Genomic DNA, 26532 nt, shown 5'->3' on the forward strand with positions numbered 1-26532 from the left:
GTGCCTCCAACGAAATAAGGAAGACTCACTCTCTCTCTCACACACACACCATTAAGTAAGACAAGGTGGAAATAGTCATGCCCTGTAGTTTGGCTCAGAACCAGCTAATCAGATGTATGTGATTGGCTGTGAAAATGGGCCTTCCATTTTTGGCTATCGGTGCTAAAGGCATCAACAGACCATCCCTCCATGGGCCCAACATTTGTGTACAATTTATAGAGTTCACAATCTGAGTACATGTCATCTGAACCACATGTAGCTATACATTTCTCTTGCTGAAATTGTCTGAATTTCCTATGCTACCAGGGGAAACACCATGCATGAATGAAATTACCCACATTCAGCCTGATAGCAGCCTGCTATATAGTCTCAATCCAACTGCTAACAATGATGCTTAATCCAAAATGTACACAGGATTGCAACTTTAGATTTAAGCGATAACCCACAGCATATGCAATTATCATAATCCTATCATTTTGCTGTACCTGAGCTCTTCATGATCCTCCATCAACAATGGAGCCATCGGGGGGGTTATGGAAAATATAAACAATGTGTTAGGAATTGGGCTGCTGATTTGCCACAGACAATCATGTCTCGTGCTCTTCATCCTATGATTTGGGCAATGAAACAATGCTTAAACTCAATTAGAGTATTTTAAATGTATATCCATCTTTTAATGTGCAGACATTGGTGGTAAGTGAGATTTAACAGGGTAGCAGCTGAACAGATGTTTAGGAAATTGTGTACATCAATCGATGCTGAGTGGGGGGAAAGGAGCCATATTTTAATTTAGCTGTTCAAGGTTTTTGAAGTGCTGCCATTGTGTGTTATGCCTGGAAATTAGTTTCTGGGTTTCTTTTCCCTCCCAGTACAAAGGCCACTGCATTACTTTTGTAAACTGAAAATCTGGATGGAATCAAAGAAGCTCCAAATCATTAAAGCCATTCTCAGCAACAAATAAAAGCAGAAAGTCACCAGTGCATACGTGTACAATGCTTATTTTAAAAATAAAAGGCACTTTACTCTCATGTGTTCTTCATACATTAGTTACCGTGCTTCTCCCTTGTAGAAGCTTTGCAATGTGCATCTCATCTTAACAGTCCACAGATGAGGGTTCACACTTGTGGGCTGCATATTATTTTCTATAAAGAATAAAATTTCATTTTCATTCCCCGTGCTATTCCTAGAGGGTCCACATTACTAGCAAAGCCACAGGCGGAATCCAGAGAGAAAAGATATCCTGACAACACTTTACTGAGCAAAACTGAACAGAAAACAGCATATAATTGGAGGAGATAATAAACAGAGAGCCTTTTCTCCTTCAGGACTTATATAACACAGGGTTCCTTGGGGGAAGCCATGACGGTTTGAAGTGGCGTCATTTTGCTTCAAATGTATGGTGTGAACATAGCCAATGGCGCCAAGGAGAAGTTGGCCAGGGAATGCAGACGCGATTTGGACAACCTGCGGCGCCATTGCCAAATGACCGCCATCAGCATTCCAATCAGCGGCTGATGGCTTTATTTCCCTGGTGGGTTTCTCTGGATCATCCCTGACAGTAGAGAGGAAGGAGGGAGGGAGAGAGGAAAAAGTGCTTAGTCGTTCGAGTCCTACCCAACAGATGGTTACTGATCAGATATTAGTACTGAAGGCCGAGGTCAGCTGGCTGCCAAGAAAGCTAATCTGAAGGCTGTCTGTTACTTGCCCGCTCCGGGGACGCCGCTTCGCTACCTGGGCTTCCGACAGGTGACTCGCTTGGCAATGTTATTGTCTGTATTGTCTGGAGCGCTCATCTATAATTTATAGCCCTGTGATCCTTCCCCCCGCTACATGGCCGTGGTTGGCACCAGGTCACTCAGGGGAGAATTTTGGACAGACTAGAGGGCAGGAAGGGGCAAGGGAAGCGGCGTGTTTTAAAGTCAGGGCAATCATTCGAGAAAAGCCACCTTTACCTCCTGCAACCTTGTGAAAACAACCACCACTATCTGCATTTCTCAGACTTCAGTTTTCACTCTCTTTATTGCTCTCCCGCATCCTTTGCATCCTTGCTAGACTGATCCACTGTCGGTATAGCTCTGAACACCAGTTTCTGGAAGCTGCAGGAGGGTAGGGGGCTGTTGTGTTCAGGTCCTGCTCATGGGTTTTCACATGCATTTGGTTGGCCAGGACTGGATGGGCTTTTACACTCTTGGGGGCTTTTTAAACAATGGTCCCAATGGAAGCTGAAGCAAACAAAGGTCGTGTGATGTCCATGACAGGATCTCCAGACTGGGGTAGAGGGATCATTTTCCTCTCCAAGTTACACCTGTGAGGCTCTTCTTAGTCCCTTAGGGAGGGGGGGGGCGATGCATCAGAACAAACTCCTGAGGATTGCTCTGCTGAGTAAGATGAAGAAGCTGTAACATTACACACTTTTATTTTACAAAATTCATTTACTGCTTACTTGACAGATAATCGCCGAGTGGCTTAAAAATCTAAGCAGTTTGGGTGAATATTCATTTGGGTGAATATTTCACTGGAAATTACTTTAAGGCTGTTCTCTTTGTAGTTGTGTTTTATGCTATGTTTGAAATCAAATCTTTATATATATATATATATATATATATATATATATATATATATATATGCAGGTTTTGGTGTCCTCGGGTGTCTTCCCGTGTAAAAGTTGGGGTGTCTAGGCGACGTTTCGACGAGGTCTCACTCGTCATCTTCAGGCTGGTGCTTTCGGCTTCTTGTTACTGGAACAGAGCGGGATCTCAGTGTTTGAGTTCCTATAAATACTGTAGAGGGGTGTGGTGTATTGCCTCAAAAGTTCTGGGCAGAGGGGAAGTTCCCAGGCTAGTGTTCTTTTCTTCTTTTGTTCCTTAATTACTTGAGGGATATCTTGAGTGATTTCTTGAGTGATATTCTGAGTACCACTTAGGTGGGTCATTAGGTGTGGATTAGTTGCTAAAGCCTTCGTGTCTTGACATCTTGAATTTGTGAAGAGTTTTTCTGGGAAGATGGCTGTACTGCACTTAGTTGTGCTTTGGCTTGGCTTCGTGTATAGGGGCGAGCTGTGGTTTTGTGCCCTGTGCCAGCCAGATCTGTGTAGGGATTGCAGGGGGGTGCAGCATCCGGAGGTGCCACTATGGTTTGGTAACTGGATGGTGTCTGTAATTTATCTGTGGAGAGGGTCTGGGTTTGGGTCTGGTGTGGTTGATTGGTGGTGGCGTTCTGTGTGCCTCTGGATCTGGTGTCGGTTTTTGTGGGGAGGGCTAATTTCCAGATGTCTGGCAGGCGGGACGTGTCGTCACGCTTGTTCATGTTGTGAGGGTGTTTCTCTATCTCGATGGCTTCCATGATTATTCTCTTGTGGTGATGTTCCATGTTAAAGAGCAATTTGGAATCTGCAAAATTAATTTCGTGTCCTGTTTCTTTCATGTGTTGGAAAAGAGAGGAAGATTTTTCTTCTTTTTTGACGGCATTCTTGTGTTCTGCGATACGTGCATTTATTCGTCTGTTTGTTTGTCCAATGTACGTGGCTGGGCAGACTTTGCAGGGTATTTCATAGACCCCTTGGTTTTCCAACTGGATTTTATCTTTGGGGTTTCTGAGGATATTGGCTATTTTTTGGTTGGTGCAAAAGGCTGTTTTGATATTGTGTTTATGGAGGATTTTGCTAATTTTATCTGTAGTGCCCTTGATATAAGGAAGGAGGGCCATGCCATTGTTTTCTTCCGTGTCTTGGTTTTTGGGGGGTGTTTCTTTTTGGATTAGCTTCTTAACCCTGTTTTGCTGGTATCCATTGGCGATTAACACATTTGAGAGATTCTGTAACTCAGTTGTCAAGTGGTCTTTGTCAGCCAGGCGTTTGGTTCTGGAGATGAGGGTCTTGGCTACGGAGTTTATTTGTGCAGGGTGGTGGTGTGATTGAGCATGTAAGTAGCGGTTGGTGTGTGTTTTTTTCCGGTAGATAGTGTGTCCTAGGGAGCCATCAGGTTTTTTGTAGATTAGGACGTCAAGGAAGGGAAGCTGGTTGTTGGCTTCTATTTCCATAGTGAATTGTATTTTGGGGTGTAGGCTGTTGAGATGTGTGAGGAAGCTATCTAGTTTTTCTTTCCCGTGTGGCCAAATTACAAAGGTGTCGTCAACATATCTGAGCCAAAGTTTGGGTTTGTGTTCTGACTTGTCTAAAGCATTGGTTTCAAAGTGTTCCATGTACAGATTTGCGATGACCGGTGAGAGGGGTGATCCCATAGGTGCTCCTTCTATCTGTTTGTATCTTTGTCCATTGTGGATGAAGTACGTGTTGGTTAGGCAGTGGTTGGTCAGGTCCAGGATGTATTCGGGGGGATTGTATTTGTTTTGAATGGCTGTCAAGGCTTCATTAATGGGCACTTGTGTGAAGAGAGATACAACATCGAAGCTCACAAGTAGGTCATCGGGATGTAGGTTTTGCTATATATATGTTTTCGTAGATTTTCACGGGTACAGGAATGCAGGTTTTGGTGTCCTCGGGTGTCTTCCCGTGTAAAAGTTGGGGTGTCTAGGCGACGTTTCGACGAGGTCTCACTCGTCATCTTCAGGCTGGTGCTTTCGGCTTCTTGTTACTGGAACAGAGCGGGATCTCAGTGTTTGAGTTCCTATAAATACTGTAGAGGGGTGTGGTGTATTGCCTCAAAAGTTCTGGGCAGAGGGGAAGTTCCCAGGCTAGTGTTCTTTTCTTCTTTTGTTCCTTAATTACTTGAGGGATATCTTGAGTGATTTCTTGAGTGATATTCTGAGTACCACTTAGGTGGGTCATTAGGTGTGGATTAGTTGCTAAAGCCTTCGTGTCTTGACCTCTTGAATTTGTGAAGAGTTTTTCTGGGAAGATGGCTGTACTGCACTTAGTTGTGCTTTGGCTTGGCTTCGTGTATAGGGGCGAGCTGTGGTTTTGTGCCCTGTGCCAGCCAGATCTGTGTAGGGATTGCAGGGGGGTGCAGCATCCGGAGGTGCCACTATGGTTTGGTTACTGGATGGTGTCTGTAATTTATCTGTGGAGAGGGTCTGGGTTTGGGTCTGGTGTGGTTGATTGGTGGTGGCGTTCTGTGTGCCTCTGGATCTGGTGTCGGTTTTTGTGGGGAGGGCTAATTTCCAGATGTCTGGCAGGCGGGACGTGTCGTCACGCTTGTTCATGTTGTGAGGGTGTTTCTCTATCTCGATGGCTTCCATGATTATTCTCTTGTGGTGATGTTCCATGTTAAAGAGCAATTTGGAATCTGCAAAATTAATTTCGTGTCCTGTTTCTTTCATGTGTTGGAAAAGAGAGGAAGATTTTTCTTCTTTTTTGACGGCATTCTTGTGTTCTGCGATACGTGCATTTATTCGTCTGTTTGTTTGTCCAATGTACGTGGCTGGGCAGACTTTGCAGGGTATTTCATAGACCCCTTGGTTTTCCAACTGGATTTTATCTTTGGGGTTTCTGAGGATATTGGCTATTTTTTGGTTGGTGCAAAAGGCTGTTTTGATATTGTGTTTATGGAGGATTTTGCTAATTTTATCTGTAGTGCCCTTGATATAAGGAAGGAGGGCCATGCCATTGTTTTCTTCCGTGTCTTGGTTTTTGGGGGGTGTTTCTTTTTGGATTAGCTTCTTAACCCTGTTTTGCTGGTATCCATTGGCGATTAACACATTTGAGAGATTCTGTAACTCAGTTGTCAAGTGGTCTTTGTCAGCCAGGCGTTTGGTTCTGGAGATGAGGGTCTTGGCTACGGAGTTTATTTGTGCAGGGTGGTGGTGTGATTGAGCATGTAAGTAGCGGTTGGTGTGTGTTTTTTTCCGGTAGATAGTGTGTCCTAGGGAGCCATCAGGTTTTTTGTAGATTAGGACGTCAAGGAAGGGAAGCTGGTTGTTGGCTTCTATTTCCATAGTGAATTGTATTTTGGGGTGTAGGCTGTTGAGATGTGTGAGGAAGCTATCTAGTTTTTCTTTCCCGTGTGGCCAAATTACAAAGGTGTCGTCAACATATCTGAGCCAAAGTTTGGGTTTGTGTTCTGACTTGTCTAAAGCATTGGTTTCAAAGTGTTCCATGTACAGATTTGCGATGACCGGTGAGAGGGGTGATCCCATAGGTGCTCCTTCTATCTGTTTGTATCTTTGTCCATTGTGGATGAAGTACGTGTTGGTTAGGCATATATATATATATATATATCAAGGTGTGCTTTATAAGCCGCCTTGACTTCACCTGGTAAAAAAGGCGGGGTATATATAGTCAGAGAGAGATTGCTAAAGACCATTATTTCATTTTCCTCCAGAGCCTGGCATGGATACTCGGTAAGTACACAGAAGTCTTGGCTAAGCATCCCTAGATGCTTAGGATAGATGGACGACGGCGCTTCCTGAAATCAGACTCGTGAGATCCATTAGTTGAGCAAAACCATTATTGCTAAATGAATGGCTACATTAACATCAGTCTAGCTCAAAACAAAACTGAACACAACAGCCATGTAACGATTCTTGTTATTTTGAAGATCAGGTCCACCCCCCCCTCCTCCTCCTCCTTCTTCTTTAAAAAAAAGATCACTTGAAACTAAGGCTAGAGCAAAGATCCACTGCAGCATCTATGTAGGGATACGATTTTGTGAAGTATCTCCCACCCATGCAACCTAAGCACATTTCTGAGAAGGATTTATATTTCTGACCAGTTCATTATTATCCCTTGGCTCTAAGGGACTCAGGATGATGGCCACAGTTCTCTCCCTCCCAGCTTTATCCTCACAACATCCCTGTGAGGTAGACACAGTGACTGGCTCAAGGTCACCCAGTGAGCTTCCTTGACAAGGGAGGGTTTGAACCATGGTCTCCTATGTCCTAGTCCAACACTCTAACTCCTATACCACACTGCCTCACAGACAACTTGAGGTAAAGGACCCATGGATGGTTAAGTCCAGTCAAAGGCGACTATGGGGTTGTGGTGCTCAACTCACTTTCAGGCTGAGGGAGCCGGCATTCATCCACAGACAGCTTTCCGGGTCATGTGGCCAGCATGACTAAACCACTTCTGGCACAACGGAACACGGGACGGAAACCAGAGTGCACAGAAACACCATTTACCTTTCCATCGCAGCAGTATCTACTTCCACTGGCGTGCTTTCAAACTGCTAGGTTGGCAGGAGCTGGGACAGAGCAATGGGAGCTCACTCCATTGTGGGGATTCGAACCTCCGACCTTCCGATCGGCAAGATCAAGAGGCTCAGTGGTTTAGACCACAGTGCCACCCATGTCCCTCACTGCTAACAGATGCCAGGGGAGAAAGGGAAATAGGCTACTGCCAGTCAGTGTAGACAATGCTGATCTAGATGGACTAATGGTCTGACTTGGCAGCCACTTGTTTTTCCTCCTGCTGAGCTGACCCCTCTCCCACCAAAAGGTCATCTGATAGGAACAACAGATTGCCTGTGGAAAGCAATGCTAGATGCCAGTTATTTAAAGAGCACTCTTCATAGTGTGCCCATTTCGTAATTGTTGCAAGCCACTTGGTGGACTCCGATTGAAAAGCAGGGGCAAATTGTCCAAACACAAATACACAAATAAAACCCAATTAATAGAGGCAACAATTCAATCTTGGTTTCACATTATTACAGCTGCAGAGCTAAAAAAAAAAACTTGGTTCACTCCATGGGAAGGTGTTGTAAGGCCGCAATTAAAGCTAAAGGTTATTCAACTAAGTATTAACTGACATGGTGAGAATTTTTGTATATCTCATTTCCCCCCCCCCCTATGTGTTTCACTTTTCTTCTTTATGACTGCTGGTGTAATAAATAATCCTTCATGAAAGTTACTGCATTACATTCTTAGTTAAATTATCTTTCCGTTGATATTTAATTTTATGGTATTACTCCAAAAAAGTGGTGTTATGAGCCATCAAACCTCAGAAATACACCTTTTCCAAAAGGTTTCCACAATTTTGGCCACTAGTGTAAAAGCTCTCTACCCAAAGGCATGCAAAATGAACCATTTCATAGCTCCACCAAAAAGTGTGGGATGCTAATAGCCATTATGCATTCCATAAACAAGTGACATAATTGCCTTGTTCTTTGGAGAACAATTTGCATCATGAATACACCTAGCAGCAGTCCTTTAAACCTTGCAGAAAGTCTCGCTTCTGGATCCTCACTTTCCCCTGTCCACACACAAATCTTTCACCCCATCCCCACACAGAGACACTGAAAATCAAGAAGCAGTACTGATCCCATTAAAGGGACAGGGGTGGCGTTGTGGGTTAAACCACAGCGCCTAGGACTTAGAATCATAGAATCATAGAGCTGGAAGAGACCACAAGGGCCATCGAGTGCCAAGCAGGAAACACCATCAGAGCACTCCTGACATATGGTTGTCAAGCCTCTGCTTAAAGACCTCCAAAGCAGGAGACTCCACCACACTCCTTGGCAGCAAATTCCACTGTCGAACAGCTCTTACTGTCAGGAAGTTCTTCCTAATGTTTAGGTGGAATCTTCTTTCTTGTAGTTTGGATCCATTGCTCCGTGTCCGCTTCTCTGGAGCAGCAGAAAACAACCTTTCTCCCTCCTCTATGTGACATCCTTTTATATATTTGAACATGGCTATCATATCACCCCTTAACCTCCTCTTCTCCAGGCTAAACATGCCCAGGTCCCTTAGCCGTTCCTCATAAGGCATCGTTTCCAGGTCGTTTCCAGGCCTTTGACTTGCTGGTCAGAAGGTCGGCGGTTTGAATCTCTGCGATGGGGTGAGCTCCCGTTGCTGGGTCCCTGCTCCTGCCAACCTAGCAGTTTGAAAGCACATCAAAGTGCAAGTAGATAAATAGGTACCACTTCGGCGGGAAGGTAAACAGCGTTTCCGTGCGCTGCTCTGGTTCACCAGAAGCGGCTTAGTCATGCTGGCCACATGACCTGGAAGCTGTACGCCAGCTCCCTCGGCCAATAAAGTGAGATGAGCACTGCAACCCCAGAGTCGGTCATGACTGGACCTAATGGTCAGGGGTCCCTTTACCTTACTGATCCCATTCAGTGAGGGTCAACTATAGTAAGCTAGCTACAGACAGTCTTTCTAAACTTGGGGTGGCCATTTCGCTGTACCTGCTTTCAAGGCATTTGGCTTTCACCTGGGTGGGGAGAAGGAAGCCCCTTACGGCAGGAAGCTAAGACAATCATGATCCATTCATTCATACTGACCCGACTCCACAGGACGTTCTACAAATTAATTTATATCACACTTATTAAGCGAGAGCCACACATTCCGATTTTAAGTAGTGCCATTAAGTCCCATTATCACAACTAATAATGTTCATGGCATGAGACTTCAATAGCTGCTCTAAGCTTGCTTTTATTGAAAGGGAACAAGAAGGGGATCAGGACTAGACCTATGAATATCCGCATTGTCTTTTAATAATGATGCTTTTAAACTATAATCTGTCTTAACAGCCCATTGCTACAGGGGAGACATAAGAGAATGGAGTTGTCATCTCTACAGCATGTTAAATACCTTTGAACACATAGCCTTATTCTAATCTGGATTCGGAAATTAGTATTGATTATTTGGTAAGGTGTATCTGTATCTCTTATCTTTCTCTCCACCCCCCAATGCCTGAGCAGCAGTCATGAAGTTGTTCCACCTAATAGGGATTTGCACTCCCCATAAATATGGCACAATCCCCCCCCCCCGGGCTCAATCAATAGCAGATACTGTTACAACATTGCAAGTATAGCAGAAGGAGTTGTTTGAACAGACCTGGCAGAGTCAAACTTTGTCATTGCAGACCTCCTCCAATCCCCCCCCCCCAATCTAATTGAATCTCCCTAACTTGCAGTCAAACTTTAATTTACCTGATATACATGTGCAGGAGGGGACATGGGTAGTGCTGTGGGTTAAATCACAGAGCCTAGGACTTGCTGATCAGAAGGTTGGCGGTTCAAATCCCCATGACGGGGTGAGCTCCCGTTGCTCAGTCCCTGCTCCTGCCAACCTAGCAGTTCGAAAGCACGTCAAAGTGCAAGTAGATAAATAGGTACCACTTCGGCGGGAAGGTAAACGGTATTTCCGTGCGCTGCTCTGGTTCACCAGAAGCGGCTTAGTCATGCTGGCCACATGACCCGGAAGCTGTATGCTGGCTCCCTCGGCCAATAAAGCGAGATGAGCGCCGCAACCCCAGAGTCGGTCACGACTGGACCTAATGGTTAGGGGTCCCTTTAGCTTTACCTTACGTGTGCAGGAAACCTTGCATGTTTCAGAAAAAAGCAAAACAAAACAAAAAACATCAAGCTGAACATTTCTGGTACAGCTCACTACTTGTGATACTACTTTTCTACTTGCAAGGAGTTTGTTTCTGTGCTTGGGGGGGGGGTAAGAGTGTGATCTCTACCTCCAGATGGAAGTGGCGCTGTCCATACTTCTACCTTATTTGCATCAAGGGCCTCACTGGGTAGGTTCTGAAGTCATGTGACCTACAGAATCCTTATCAGTGAGAGACAGACCTTCTGCTGCTAAGGGTGGAGCTCATACTCTGCCCTCATTGCAGCATTGTCCTCAAGAGCAGCACGATTATTTTGCCCATCAGGTATGAGTGGGAACCATTCAATTGCATGGCTAACTGTGCTACTTGAAACATGGTCATCACTATGGCCCCAGCCATTCAATGTCATGGTGGAACCTATCTACACAGCCATGTCCCTTTAACCACACATCTTGAGTTCCATTCTTGGTCACATTGGAGCGTGACATAATGTTGCTAAAAAGCTTCGATGTATTTCACAACATTTTGACCACCAGGGGGAAGGAGTGTGCACCATATGGATTTTTGCCTCTGGCACAAAACGCCTCTGCTACTTTCTCTTTTTTTCAAAAAAAAAAAAAAGGATGAGAACTCTGCAGAAACAGTACTAGCAATGCAATTCACTTGAATGAAACGGGAGGAAGACATAGAAATTATTAATTCTGCCTTCTCCCTTGGCCGAGTCAGCGAGAATGCTACAGTTTGCAAGGCCTGCTTTGATATTCTGAGCTTGCAGCTTTGCATGTGGCCAATAAGGGAATCTGTTTGATCATTTGCTATTAGACAGAATGTGGCTCTACAAAAGGAAATATGAAACTTTGCATTACAACAAAAGGATTCCAAACTTGTTTGCTTTTAATGTGACAAACACACACACACAAACACACCACACACACACACACACACACACACGATGTTTATTGCACTACAGATTTGCATTTGACCCTTAGAAAATGAACGCTATGTGTCAAAGCAAACTGCAAAGGCTTCCAGCCCTTTGTGAAGCATTATTGATACATGTCTTGACTATCCTTGCATGCCTCCCCCTGCCTTTCATTTTCTCCAGTAGCTCATAGAATGTATTAAAATCTCTTATCATAGATTGCAAAGGTGCTTAAAGCTTCCAATATTAAGCTGCTTGTGCAATATTCAGATGAGTGCCAAATGCAATCCATCAAGATGCCCCCTCCTCAAATAAATTGAGAATAAGTAAATATACCAAATAGCAACTTTTTAAAAAAAAGTCTGGAGTGCAGAAAATAATTAGTAGAAGCTTTCTAACGATTTTGTTCAGAGGATGTGTGGGAATTAACCCCACCCGCTGCCACACAAGGGATAATATCTACTCAGTCTTGGAGGGTGGAGAGAAGAGGAAAACATTTGCCATCTGTGAAGAACACAGACCTGGTTTTCCTTAGGACAACAGCTAATCTTAAAACTAAGGATTAATATCTGTAGTACAGTCACCTCCTACAATTCAAGACACAATGATTTGGAGCCTTATTCATCTCCAGACAATCCTGAGCCTTCCCATACAACATAAATCTATGGATGTTGGCTCCTGACCAGAATAACCTATTCATACGGAATTTGGCCAGGGCACAGAAGCCTATTCATGCTTTGTTCGATGGCTTGGGCAGAAGAGACCTGTAAGGGAAGCAGGGATTCCATGTCAACAAGTCCCCTTAACTTGCCTACAAATTCAAGGAAGGCCAAAAAATGACTGAAGGAAGCTGTTTCGGGATGCGGATGGGTGGGGGGTGAAGGGAGAAAGCTTCTTATATCTTTTTATAAACACTCTGGAAGTTAATCCCCCGCCAGACTGGATTAACTACCATGGCAGCCTTGTGGGTATGGCGATTGTCAGAGATATTTAAACGAGGAGGAAATGGGAAATCTCTCTCTTTAACCCTCTCCCCGTTCCAATTTCTGCTTTAAGTAGAGGGATGTTCTGGGATCTGTGCGTTGCACTTATATTTGGTTTATGCCTCTCTCTGGGTGAGCACGCATGTGCAAACATGCATGTGCGCAAACATACACACATATCAAGATGACAATAATGCCTCTCAGCTGCTCCAGGTCGGTGTCAGAGGTAGACATCACTGGCCATTTGATGAGACTCACACCTTTGCAGTGCCATGGCCCACAACCCATGGACCATGCACTGAGCAATGGAGACACCCAAGGAGGCAGAGGCAGCTCTGAATATCCTTGAGTAAATAAATGCCCAAAGTCTGACCTACCAAGCCTGCTGCTCTCCTCTGATTCAGAGGAAGGGGGTCTCTCTATCTCTGCTTCCCTATGGAGAGAAAAACCGCAAAATAAGGTGAAGGCCATTTAACTGCTCCATCTGCTCCTCTGGGGTTCACTACACTACAGGTTGGGTCAACATTTACAGGGACTGCAGTCTTGCAGTGATGCTTGCAGAGATGTCAGTATGTACAGTTGCCACAGCAGGAGCCGGGGGAGCTATCCAGGGTCCTGAAGGTTCTATGGATGACATGGATCAGGCTTCCTCAAACTCGGCCCTTCAGATGTTTTGAGACTACAATTCCCATCATCCCTGACCACTGGTCCTGCTAGCTAGGGATCATGGGAGTTGTAGGCCAAAAACATCTGGAAGGCCGAGTTTGAGGAAGCCTGACATGGATTCTTGAGTTGGGTCCTCGCCTTGAATTTCTGGCTCAGCTTCTTGATGGTACACTGCTGGGTGTCCCCTGTGAGCATCGGACTCTCACCAAACAAGAAAGCCAGAGTCTCCTGGCACCACTGCTCCACCTCCTTGTGTGCTGTCACTTCCTGTCCACCTGCCCTCTCTGCGCATATAAGCAGTTACAAGAGTAAGGACATGGAACAGCATCCTGCATTTAAGGCAAGAGAGGGCACGAGAATGGGCAGCGAGGGCATCAGTGAGGATGAGGTAAGCCCATTCAGGAACTGGGGCACAGTGAGAGCACCTTGCTCAAGGGCTCTCCAAAACCGGAGAGCAGCCAGCTTTTGAAGTCACATGAGGCCACCACCTTGCTGAAGATAAGAAGGTCTGGATGTGGTCTGGATGAGGATGTGGGTAAGGGGTGTGGACTTGGGAGAGTTCCAAGAGAATGGGAGGTGGAATTTGGCCCATTGCAGACTGAGGCTTCTAATGTTATCAGATGCTATCCTTCTGATATAAAAAGTCCACAGCTTAAGAGCCATAGACATTGCGGCTGCTTCAGTGCTGGGGGTGCAAATGACCCAGGGTGAGACTTTAAATTGAGCAGCAAGATATTATTAATTCTATGGGAACTGACTGTGATAATACTAATTACCAGCACGGTAATGCAGTATTCCTATAATAAAGGCTTCTGCATATAGAAAGACACTGTAATTCTCTCACTAGCCTAGGACCATTAGCGAGGTGTGCTTTGTCATTAGCTATATTATTTGAAACTTTTATTTAAAAGTGTAAATTAGCGGCATGCTTTTTGCAGCTCCCCCCAAACCTGTGCATTCCCCCTTCTTTTAAAATCTTTAATTAAACAGGGCTAATGATGGTTAGCTAAATCTGCAGAAATAACTGTAGAGCGTTTCCAGACCAGGATTATTACAAGGAAGCAAGCCAGTGGTATTTTATATTAAGCAAACATGCAGCAGGAGACACTGGGGCAAGGCACATGAGCTCTACCTCACCATGCCCTTGGCCATGTTTGCAACTGTCCTTCAGATTTCCTTCTGGAAAACAGAATACAGGAAGGTGCCTTTGCTCCATCTCACTCAGTATTTTCCACCCTGGCTGGCAGTGGTTCTGCAGGGTTTCAGACAGGAAATATTCCCAGCCCTATCTGGAGGTGCCAGAGATCCAACCTGGGACCTTCTGCATGCAGAGTAGATCTTCTACCATTGATCTACGATTGAGCCTACATGATTAGTAGAGACTTCCCACTTCAGAATATCTCTCTCCAGCTTATGGGGGGTGATCAGAAGGGCAGAACCTGAATACTTATTATATTTCTTTATTTATCACTTTTACATCCCACCATTCCTCCAAGAATCTCTAGGTGGTCTACACGCTTCTGTCCCTCATCCTTTAATCCCCACATTAACCCTGTGATGTAAGTTAGGCTGAAAGACTGTGACTGGTGGATTTCATTGTGAATTTCATGGCAGCCCATGGAAAGCTAGCACATCAGGGACCTAAGCTAGAAGCCTCCCTCCTGACATGCTAGCTTGGCATCTAACTGTGCTGGTCCTGAGGGTTAAATGTGCAGCGAGGTCCGAGTCCAGTCTGAGGTCGAGGGTGCGGTATGGAGGCTGTCTGTCAAAGCTGAAGCTGGGTCCAAGGCAGGGAGTCAGGTGAGGTCAAGAACTCTGGCAGAAGAGCAGGACAGGGTGCAGGCAGGAACAGGTTACCAGCAATGTTGCTCCCGCAGCCTAGGACTGGGGCCCCAGCCCCGGCTCAGCTGGTTCTGGAGGCGGAGACTCCTGTGCAGGCTGGGATTCCTCAGGTTCAGCCTCTGAGTCCGAATCCCAGGCCATCACACCAAGGAACATATGCATAGAAACTTAATACTTGGGTCACACATACAACATACATTTAAAGCTCTCTTATACCACTTTAATAGTCATGACTTTCCCCAAACAAACCTGAAAACTGTAGCTTGCTTGTCACAAAGCTACAATTCCCAACATGCTTAACAAACTGCAGTTCCCAGGATGCTTTGGGGGAAAGCCATGTCTGTTAAAGTTGCATAAAGTGGTTTGGAGGTTATGGTGCAAGTGTGACCTTAGTACAGAAGAAAATACAAAATCTTACCTAGAACATGCTAAGTACCGCAGCTATCAATTGTTTTGGTACTCCAAAAATTAATGGCGACCTTGCCTGTGCAATGGAAGCTTTTGTAGTCCTTGGTGTGGAGGAAAGGAGTGGGAAACTTTATTGTATATTTCATGATTATTACAAATGATTGACCCGATATTGGATAACATGAGACCCAATCGTTTATGCGAAATAATAAGGTAGGCTGCTGAGTAATTATTGAACACAAGGAATTCCTAACTCTCTTCATTGTGAGCGTTTTTAAAAAAGAAATTAATCATTGCAAACGACAGAGAATTCAGTTGCATAATAAAAGGAAGAAACAGCAGAGCACACAATAGGGTATTTAAATGTTAATAGAGTCAAACAGTTTAAAGCGTAGCGTACATTCAAATGCCGGTTTGCGCTGAACCAATTATACTTTCTAAGTAGTGGTGTATACCCTTGATTACAGCTTGATGAACATATTGATCCAGCTGGTGACAAGTGTAATTTTCTTCACTGTACATATCTTTGTTCCCCACCCCCTTTCCTGACCACTTTAACAAGCCATCACACTACCGCACCCTTTAAAAACAAATTTTGTTTCTAGTTGGCACAGCATAGGAGATGGGAAGGGGAAAATATCCTGGGTTGTATTTAGGAAAGAATTATCAAAATGTCTTGTCCTTACAGTCAGACGAGAGCATGTAGATGGGAGGCCTCTCTGCTATAAAGACTGCATTTTTGTGATATGCGATACCTGTCTCTGTGGAATCACAGAATTACAGAATTGTAGAGTTGGAAGGGACCACAAGGATGATCAGGTCCAATCCTCTGCAATGCAGGAATCGTTCATCCAAAATGGGGCTCAAACCCACAACGCTGAAATTAAGAGTCTCATGATCTAATTCTGAGCTAATCCTTCAGGGTCCCCACCACTGATGGCTGAACCAACCATTGTCATTGACTGTGGGCACATTTTGATCTCACTATGACACTATCTTCAAGTGCAACATTTTACTCTTTTCCATAGGAGTGAATGGCAACCATTCACCACAGGAGAAACTGCATTTATGGACATAACTCGAAAGTATATGCACTGCCCTTGATGACTCCTGCCATTGCTAGTTGAGCCAGTTCCTATCAGTGAGGCGTGATTTCTGTTCCTTTGCCACACCAGAATGTGATGTAACATTGGCTGCAACGCTCCATCTTAGTGTTCTTTTTACTCAGAGTGGGCACAATGGAAATAATGGTCATAACTAACTTGGGTTCGTGTAACTGAATAAAGCCCAGAGTCGCAGCATTTTCAGAAATGGCTTTTGCATATTAAATATGCAATACGATTTAATAAGATGAAAATGTTCACTCCTGTCTAAGCGTAAAATAAATATTGACCTCATTGCTCAAAAGTGTTTGGAATACAGTTAAGCTACACATTTATAAAGGTTTCATATCACTTTACTGGCAAGATTCCTGGGCTGTGTAGGTTGATGAAGAGACAAAAAAATTATCAGAAATCTTTAGCTCCCATATAAAATTACTGCTTCTAGATTATCTAATGGGAACGAATGCCTTTTAAAGCAGCTTATTAACTCTGTAGATATAGCCTTCTCTCCTCAGCTGAGATCATATTCACATATCTTGTACTTGGTCCTTTTTCCAAAATCAAGAAGGACTGAATATGCACATACTCATTCTAGCTTCCTTTCAGATTTATCAGTTTGTGAGTGCAGGAAATTAATCAAACTTTGAATTCACTAGGCTAAAATCATTTAGGTGATGTGAAGCTGTTTTCTTCCAGCCAGCAAAAAACAAAACAAGAAAAACCCACCCTCATCCACTAATGTAAGTTTCCTTTCCATAAGTCATTAAACTGATTAAAGAAGCTTAATAATTATTGTTTAATGTCAATACATTTGCATTTCATTAACATGCTACACCTGATGCATTAGGTGCACATCAAGTATGTACATAAATTTAACTTAAAGCACAGCCATTTGCTTTTATCTGTTACATCAAAGAGTATCATAAGAATAGCTGTGGGGAGAAAAAGAAAAATCCTTTCCCCCTCTCTTTTCTTTAGGTTTTCAGAAACAGCTTACAAGAAGTAGCAGGAACACCAGTGCAGAAATAGATTCTTCCCTATTAACTTTTCATGCTTCTCTAAGACTGCCAGTACCATATAAACACGTCCTTTCCCTTTAATTTCAACTTTGTTCATCCAAAAAATATGAAACCCTGTCCTGGAACCCGGTGTTTCTCAATACTGAATTTTCACTTCTCCTATGGATTTATGATTATGATTATGATTTTATTTTTTAAAAAATAAAGAAATAGGCAGAATTTTCTGACCAAGAAAAAAATATATCTGTGTTTTGTTATTAAAAAATCATGAAAAGTATTATTCACACGGTGTCTATTTTTGCTGTATCCACACAGAAACCTACAAATCTGGCCATTTTCACAGCTAATTACGAGACAGGAGTGCCTTGATAATATGTGGCTAACATATTTTTTTCAGAATTTCTACTAAAGCTAGCTAGAAAGATATTTCTGCATTTTGTTTCAGTTTGTTACTGAATTTTTAATTTGCAAATAAGTGATTGTGTATTTAATTACAGTTTTCATATTTATAACTTTTATTGAGAACATTCAGGCAAATATGAGAAGCAATACAAATAAACAGAAACGCATGGCTAGATACATGACGATATCACAAGTACCAGAAATATCAAAAAGACACATTTAAAGAAGGCAAAGCATTAACATTCCAAAAAGAATCATGATCAAATAATCATACAATCAATTGGCCAGAGGCAACACCAGACAACACCATTTGTAGAGGGGATTTTCCATCTGCATAACAGTGATGTCAACATACTTCAGTTATGAATGCTTCTATTTTAATGTGAATGTTTTTTAGCTTGTATTTTGGCCACAAAAATGTATTTTGTGTTTACATTCCGATGTCTGTGCTGCATGCTTTGATACTTTGTGAACAGCTTAAAACCCTACTTTTGGCATTGAGAAGTATATAAATTAATAAACAAAAGGAACAACTTTCTCATGATGCTGGGTTTGGCGATTAAATCTCTTGACTAGGATGGGCTGTATTCAGCCAAGTCCTAATCAGTGTAGCCCCAGCGAAATTAATGAACCCAAGTTATTCACTTGCTGTTTTGTGAGTTGATTATGACGTAAATGTGAAATGCTCTAAGGTTTTGATTTTGGGTCCTATTGCAAGCCAGGGAGGGAGCGGGGAGCGGACTACAACCCTCCAGATCATGTGTAGGCAAACTAAGGCCCGGGGGCCGGATCCGCCCCAATCACCTTCTAAATCCGGCCTGCGGACGGTCCGGGAATCAGAGTGTTTTTACATGAGTAGAATGTGTCCTTTTATTTAAAATGCACCTCTGGGTTATTTGTGGGGCATAGGAATTCATTCTTCCCCTCAAAAAAACAACAAAAAAACAACAAAAAAAACCCCACATAGTCCGCCCCCCCCAAGGTCTGAGGGACAGTGGACTGGCCCCCTGCTGAAAAAGTTTGCTGACTGCTGCTCCAGATGTAGGTGACTTCAGCACCCATCAGCTCCAACTGCTAATGGTCAATGGCGGGGGAATGGTTAGAGTGGTAGTCTTACAACATCTGGGGCAAAGGCTGCAGGTTCCTTTTGGGGGGGTATTGGTTTGCTATTTTTATTTTGATTATGTATTTTGTGGTTTTGTGTTTTGATTTTATTCTGTGAACCGCCCTGAGACCTCCAAGTATAGGGTGGTATATAAATAAATTCAATTCATCATCATCATCTGTCAGGGGATTTTTAGGTATTATTCCTGCACATCAGAGGGTTGGACTGGATGACTCTTAGGGTCCCTTCTAATTCTATACTTCTATTATTCTATTCCATGAATACCACCCATGAACTTTATATTTAAGCAGTTGATAAGGGGGGAAAAAACAACACACCACCCCACAAGCTTTCCAAGTTAGAGCCGTTATATATATGTGACTGGATTGGGGGCTGGTGGGAGAGATCACACCCTGCCTTCAAAAAAGATCTAGCTGAAATTAGGTTTACCAAATGCCAATTTATGTTTCAGAACGCTCTTATAATCAAAGTATTTTGAGAAGATAAAGAGATCAAAACATGTATTTTGTGTTAAATGCAATTTTGCTCTATAGCTAAGAATAAGTCATCCCGCTTGCAATTATTTAGTATATATGTCTAAGCTGTTTGTGTTAGCACCAACAAATCACAGATGTGCTGCACTCTATTTTCCTGGATTTATTTCTATTGCTTAAATTAAATGAAACGAGGAACACTGCTGTGCTCACGGTGTCAGGAGGGTAACACATTAGTGCTGTGAAATTAAGGGAGGAAAGCAATGCTGATGGAATTAACTTTTTCTTCTCCCACACCAAAACCGAGTTATGGTTAATTGAAAAAAAATAGGTTTAGCAACCAAAAGACATTTCACCTCTGTTAGCATACCCAGGTCAGGTGGCTGTGAAAGGAAGCGCTACACAGGATTTCAGCTATAAATATTATAATATTTTAAAAAGAGGGTTTCACTGATAAAGAGTTAACTCCAGCTTTGAACGATGCGATTTACTGACCAGTTTGAACTGTGACACTATGGCAAGCAAGAATGTCACAAAAAAGTGTGGAACGACACTCACACGCCCATATGGAGATCTTGCCAATAGGCAAATATATTTAAATTTAATCAATTGCTTAATCAGTCAGTTAAAGGGCAAATGATTAATTAGCTCAAACTTGATTGCCTACAAATAATATAACCAGCAGTGTATACAAACTAGGAGTGAGGGAATCGGTTTACTTCTTGTCTGTCTCATTTTCTTGTGCATCCACTCAAAAGTCTGTTGCAGAGACTAAAACCATGCTGCACTAGGACTTGCTGAGTGGCCTTGGGCCAGTCAAAGTTTCTCAACCTTCCCTACCTCACAGGGTTGTTGTGGAGACTAAATGAGGAGGAGGGATAACTGTGTACACTACCTGAACTATGTGGACCAAAATTACCATATAAGTGCAATAAATATATATTGTAAAAATCACATTTCCACATTAAGATTTTGAAAATCCATGAAAATTCATATTTCACTGTGAATTTTCCCATTTTCTCTCCAATCTATCAACGTATTTTACTTCAAATTCATATTTCTAAATGTATTTTTCTTGGGAAGAAAAGGCTAGGACGGTGTTAAAATGATCAGGAGGTATGAAACCTGCTGGAAAACTAAGGCTGTAAGCCTTACTTCACTTACTGTGGCGTAAACGGCAGTGAATTCAATTGGGCTTACTTCTGAGTAGTCATGAGTCACATCCACACCACACAAGCACATTACTTCTACCAAAGTATCCTTCACACCCTTAGAGGGTTGCCCTTCCCAGCACTCTTAACAAACTAGAGTTGCCAATATTCTTTTGCAGGGAGACCATGAGCTGTGTGGATGTTGCAACAATGAGCATTGCCCTGTGTAAGTTGCAGCCAGCTAAATTCTACCCAGACCCACTGAAGAAGAGGAGTTTGGATTTGATATCCCGCCTTTCACTCCCTTTAAGGAGTCTCAAAGTGGCTAACATTCTCCTTTCCCTTCCTTCTCCACAGCAAACACTCTGTGAGGTGAGTGGGGCTGAGAGACTTCAAAGAAGTGTGACTGGCCCAAGGTCACCCAGCAGCTGCATGTGGAGGAGCGGAGACGCGAACCCGGTTTCCCAGATTACGTGACTACCGCTCTTAACCACTACACCACACTGGTAGCTAAATTCTACCCAGACCCACTGAAATTGATGGACCTAAATTGGTCACACCCATTAGTCTGCATAGGTCTACTCTGAATGTTGCTAGCACTGAATACAACCCTAAGTTTTGATCGGCCTATTTGCCTGTGAGGTAGTGACCTGGACCACTTGCATTTGAATCTGCACCTATCTCATTCATCAATTCCAAATCTCAGTAGAAATCTTTCCGTTCCTAACAACAATTCCATTTTCTGAAAGAAACAATTCAGGACTACTTTTCTAGCAGAATACAGGTGTTGCATATTAGTTACTGCACCTCAGCAGAAAGCCTGTGTAGTTACTTCAGCAAATCCACATTAACACGAAAGATTAACATAATTACAGCAAACATAAAAGAAATCAATAGCAGTGCAGGGTTGCTGTTTCCAAACCTTCCAGGTTCTCTCTTGATACTTCCTGTGGATTGACAGTCACCCCCACTCTCCCTGTTCTGCCTTTAAACTTTGAAGCTACCTGAGTACATTACCATTAACGAGCCACTTTGTACAGCAACTTGAAAGGGTCAAATGTTCTCCCCTGCCAACTTTCGCTTTCTTCCCTGACAGACCCCTTGATGTACCTCCCTGCACAAAAAGCCAAAGATGTAAAGGGCCAAGGGACAGCCGGGGCCCGTGGCGGTGGGGAAAGGAAGGAAGCTTTTAACCGAATAGCTTGCTTGTTTATTACTCTAACTGCGCAGCCAAATGTCAACGCCATCGTTTGGAAGCCACTTAATTCTGCTACTAATGGGGTGCTGCCAAAGCCATTAAGGTTGCTGACTTAGCTATTGGCAGCGCAGATTATTTCTCCGTCTTCAAAGAAATAATAATCTAAAGGCCACTTGCATCACTCGGAGGAGCTGCACCAGGGAGGGAACCTCCACCACTAGCAGAAATAGTCTAGAGAACATGAGAATGTAAGGACTCCCTGGATCAGGCCCATCAATCTAGGATCCTGTTCTCACAATGACCAACCAGATGCCTGAGGGAAACCCACAAGCAGGATTCGAACATGAGAGTGCCAGAAGCCACAGTGTTCTCCCCAATTGTGGCTTCTAGCAATGGAAGAAGAAGAAGAAGAAGAGTTTGGATTTGATATCCCGCCTTTCACTCCCTTTAAGGAGTCTCAAAGCGGCTAACAATCTCCTTTCCCTTCCTCCCCCACAACAAACACTCTGTGAGGTGAGTGGGGCTGAGAGACTTCAAAGAAGTGTAACTGGCCCAAGGTCACCCAGCAGCTGCATGTGGAGGAGTGGGGACGTGAACCCGGTTCCCCAAATTACGAGTCAACCACTCTTAACCACTACACCACACTGGCTCTGGGTATTCAGAAGCATTGCTGGCTCTGACAGTGGAGGTAGAACACAGCCATCATAAGCTAAAAGTCATTGATAGCCTAAAAGTCATTGATAGACCTACATTGGCTCCCAGTACATTTCCGAACACAATTCAATGTGTTGGTGCTGACCTTTAAAGCCCTAAATGGCCTCAGTCCTGTATACCGGAAGGAGCATCTCCACCCCCATCTTTCAGCCCAGACACTGAGGTCCAGTGCCAAGGGCCTTCTGGCAGTTCCCTCAATGTGAGACATGAGGTTACAGGGAACCAGGCAGAGGGCCTTTTCGGTAGTGGCGCCTGTCCTGTGGAACGCCCTCCCATCAGATGTCAAGGAAATAAACATCTATCTGACTTTTAGAAGACATCTGAAGGCAGCCCTGCTTAGGGAAGTTTTTAATGTTTTATCATGTTTTTAATATTCTGTTGGGAGCTGCCCAGAGTGACTGGGGAAACCCAGCCAGATGGACGGGGTATGTATGTATGTATATATGCATGTATAAATTCTTCCCATTTACTTTTAAAGCCATCCGGGTTGGTGACAAGCATTACATTTCGTGGGAGAAAATCTGATAGTTTAACTATGCACTGTGTTAATAAATACTTCCTTCTGTCTGTCCTGAATCGCCCAACATTCAGTTTCATTGAATGGCCCTGAGTTCTTATGTTATGACAGAGCAAGAAAAACTTTTCTCTCCATACCATGCATAATTGTCCACATTTTTCTATTGTCCTGTCTCCTACTTGCCTTGTTTCTTACTTGTCTTTCCCCTAAACTAAGGGAGAGTCCCTAAACTAAAGAAGAGTCCTTGGGATAGGAGACAGCTGGGATGAAATCTGGTTTCAGCCTACATCCGCAGTCTGGGGGTTTCCTGCATTTGCCTAGTGTGACCGGATAACATGTCTATGCCATGGGTGAGGAAAAGTCTCTCCCCACACTTCTGTGGCCACCTTCTCTCCTGGACAACCTTCCAGGGCATACAATCCAGTGGTGGACAGGACCATGGGCAATATAGTCAGAAGAAGACTTGTGAATTTTACAGTGATAAACTAGGCTAGCTTCTAAACAGATTAGCACCCCTCCCAATCTATCCTCCAGTCAAGCTAGCGTGAAGCATTTATCAGAGTTCAAGGACACATTCCAGAAGGTAAAAATATATATCAACAAACACAGAGGATGGAAAGCATTTTTTCCAGAGCTTTGACCCTCTTGACTTTCCCCTTTAACTGCCTTTTTTATCAGTCCCTCACTTTTGGGATCTTTGTAGAAGTCAAATGTGACTGTTGGGTTTTCTTGGCAATTGTCCATTTACATATATACTGAATTTGATAGCACAATGGTCACTGTTCCCAATCAGTTCAGGAGCACTTCCATCTCACACCAGGTTTTGCACACCACTCAAGATGAAATCTGGGTTGCCACCACTTTGGTTAGTTGCACGGCAAAATGTTCCAGAGCACAGTGCATTTACAGCTTCTAGAAACTTTACCTCTTTGTTGGATTCAGGTAAGTAGCCGTCTTGGTCTGACGCAGTTGAAATAAAAAATAAAATAAAAATTGTCCAGTAGCACCTTAAAGACCAACTAAGTTTGTTCTGGGTATAAGTTTCCGTGTGCATGCACACTTCTTCAGATACTTTGTTGGAGCATACATTCATCCTGTCTATGAGAGGTTAGTTAAAGTCACCTATGGCTATAACATTCCCTCTCATTCTCCATCTCAAGGACTCCCTGAGCATTTTGATCAGGTGAACGATAGCATGTCCCCAGTAATGTACTAAATCACTCTTGGGGCCTGTTATCACCATCCACGATTTCTGTTTTGACGTTTGCCAATGTGGGAATTTTTAGCTTGTAGGATTTATTGCCTCTTGCCCAAGCCAATGATCTGCATCATTTTTTTGCTCTAGTATATGAATATGTGAACCAGAACCCCCATGCTGAAAAGGCAAGACTGCACTTACTCCTTAATGAGTGGACAACCGGATAGCTCAGTTGGTTAGAGTGTGGTACTGATAATACCAAAGTCACAGGTTTAATCCCCACATGGGACAGTGGCATATTCCTGAATTACAAGGGGATGGACTATATGATCCCCAGGGTACCTTCGAACTCTATGATTTTATGATTCTTTTCTTCTACCTCTTGCGCCCCAAACTCTGCATCTCAATGCTTATCTTCATCAAACTTCTAAATGGCACGCTCAGCTCATACAGGAGTCTTTTGCATATGACAATCTCTGCATTGAGTTGTTTCAGATGCTCTTCCACCTCCCCAATATTAGTCATACCTTTCAAAATTAACAGCAATCTTAATGATATGTCTAATCCACTCATTACTACTATTTCTTTTGGCTTTGTTTTGTTGGCACCACGCAAATCCACCTCTATCACCTGCAGTGTGGAACGTAAACATGCTGTATGTCTATCCGTCTGCCTGTCTGACACAATATTTCCAACTGAAAGTACAAACAGAATGATTACAGTTCACAGCACTAAATAAAACAGGTTATCATTTCTAAGAGAATGAATGCTATCGCACACTTTCCTATAGCTGAACAGGCTAATGTTCTGATTGGATGCAAACTCGTGTAATGTGGGAGAAAATAAAGCTGGAAACCTAATAGCCCCTGCTCTCATATGCTTCTCATATTCCTATGGGAAGCCGAGAAGGGAGAGAGAGAGAATATAATTCCCTGTGATAGCACAAGTTGCAAAAACACAGACCACATAACACTTGACATAAGAAGCACAATATCTACTTTGTTAGGTTATGCCAGATGAAAGGCGAAAACTCACCCTGTTTCTCCACCTGAAAAACAAGGAAATTGTTCTAAGCGCCCAAGCTGCCTACACAGTAAGTTAATGGAAAGAGACAGAAATTATGCATGTATGGAATATTCCTTACAAGAAAGTAGAGATGCTAACAGCTTTGTTGCTGAGTGCCATCATCATAAGGAAACGGGAAAGCAATAGAAGTGATGGTGAGAACGGGAGCCTTGTACAAAAAAATGGATAATACACTGGATGCAATGGAAGCAGCAGTATACATGAATAGTTCTGGGGGGGGGGAGAAGAAGAAGAAGAAGAAGAAGAAGAAGAAGAAGAAGAAGAAGAAGAAGAAGAAGAAGTAGTAGTAGTAGTAGTAGTTTGGACTTGATATCCCACCTTTCACTCCCCTTAAGGAGTCTCATAGCAGCTAACAATCTCCTTTCACTTCCTCCCCCACAACAAACACTCTGTGAGGTGAGTGAGGCTGGGAGACTTCGGAGAAGTGTGACTAGCCCAAGGTCACCCAGCAGCTGCATGTGGAGGAGCGGGGAAGCGAACCTGGTTCACCAGATTACGAGTCCACCGCTCTTAACCACTACACCAAGCTGGCTCTCTAAGTCCCTAAGCAGAGTAAAGAATGAAGTCTGTATTGTTATAGCACCCATAGAGACTAAGCCCATTCCAAAGTCTTACATACCCTGTGCACATAAAGTTTCCTTTCATGCAGGCAGCTTCATTTATAAGTGTGCAGACATGGAGTCACTTGTTCCACTGAAACTGAGGAAGTCATTGCAAGATGGGCAGCTCCACACATGCAAAGTAGTTACTATGATGATAGATCAGGGTGACTTAATAGTTATGTCCTCCAATTCAGGGGCAGGACCAAGGCTCAATGGGCCAGCAGGGTTGCACACCTGTCGGTCACCTGACATCACAGTGACATCAGGTGATCCATTTTTTTCTTACGTAGTTTGGAATCCAACCACACTGGCAAAGGCACAGAGATTTCCAGGCTTGCAGAGTGGTCACCGGTGCTTGCAAAGTGTTGCACCTCCTCGATGGGCAGATCCCTTTCTAATTTATGAGATGATGGTGAAATAGAAACAGAAAACCTTGCTTTACCATACTACCCTTTCAAAAGTGGAAATTAACACAGGGTGCCTCCTCTCCCCTGACTCAGTGGTAAGAGCAGTGCTGAGTAGTGGTTGATATTTTTGCCGCAAGTCATGCAAAAGCTATAGGAATGTAGCAAAACCACCTTATTCAGGCTATTGGTCCATCTGTCTCAGTATTTTTGGCACTCACTGACAGAGGCTCACCAGGGTTTCAAGAAGAAGAAGAAGAAGAAGAAGAAGAAGAAGAAGAAGAAGAAGAAGAAGAAGAAGAAGGAGAAAAGAAGAGGAGTTGTTTGGATTTGATATCCCGCCTTTCACTCCCTTTAAGGAGTCTCAAAGTGGCTAACATTCTCCTTTCCCTTCCTCCCCCACAACAAACACTCTGTGAGGTGAGTGGGGCTGAGAGACTTCAGAGAAGTGTGACTAGCCCAAGGTCACCCAGCAGCTGCATGT

At 43.5% G+C, this 26532-nt stretch overlaps 1 protein-coding gene and 1 long non-coding RNA gene across 8 annotated transcripts in view; both read right to left on the reverse strand.

Annotated features, from left to right (window-relative positions):
• Positions 1 to 26532, reverse strand: part of CDH4 (cadherin 4) — an 806167-nt gene that overhangs the window by 500863 nt on the left and 278772 nt on the right. The window lies entirely within an intron of this gene.
• Positions 2001 to 26000, reverse strand: LOC310708911. Its single transcript, XR_014527203.1, has 2 exons — positions 25662 to 26000; positions 2001 to 2378 (listed from the first exon to the last, which is right to left on the reverse strand). It is a non-coding gene; the product is annotated as an uncharacterized lncRNA (long non-coding RNA).

Source organism: Podarcis liolepis, assembly GCF_965112155.1.
Source record: "Podarcis liolepis genome assembly, chromosome: 6".
NCBI classification, from domain to species: domain Eukaryota; kingdom Metazoa; phylum Chordata; class Lepidosauria; order Squamata; family Lacertidae; genus Podarcis; species Podarcis liolepis.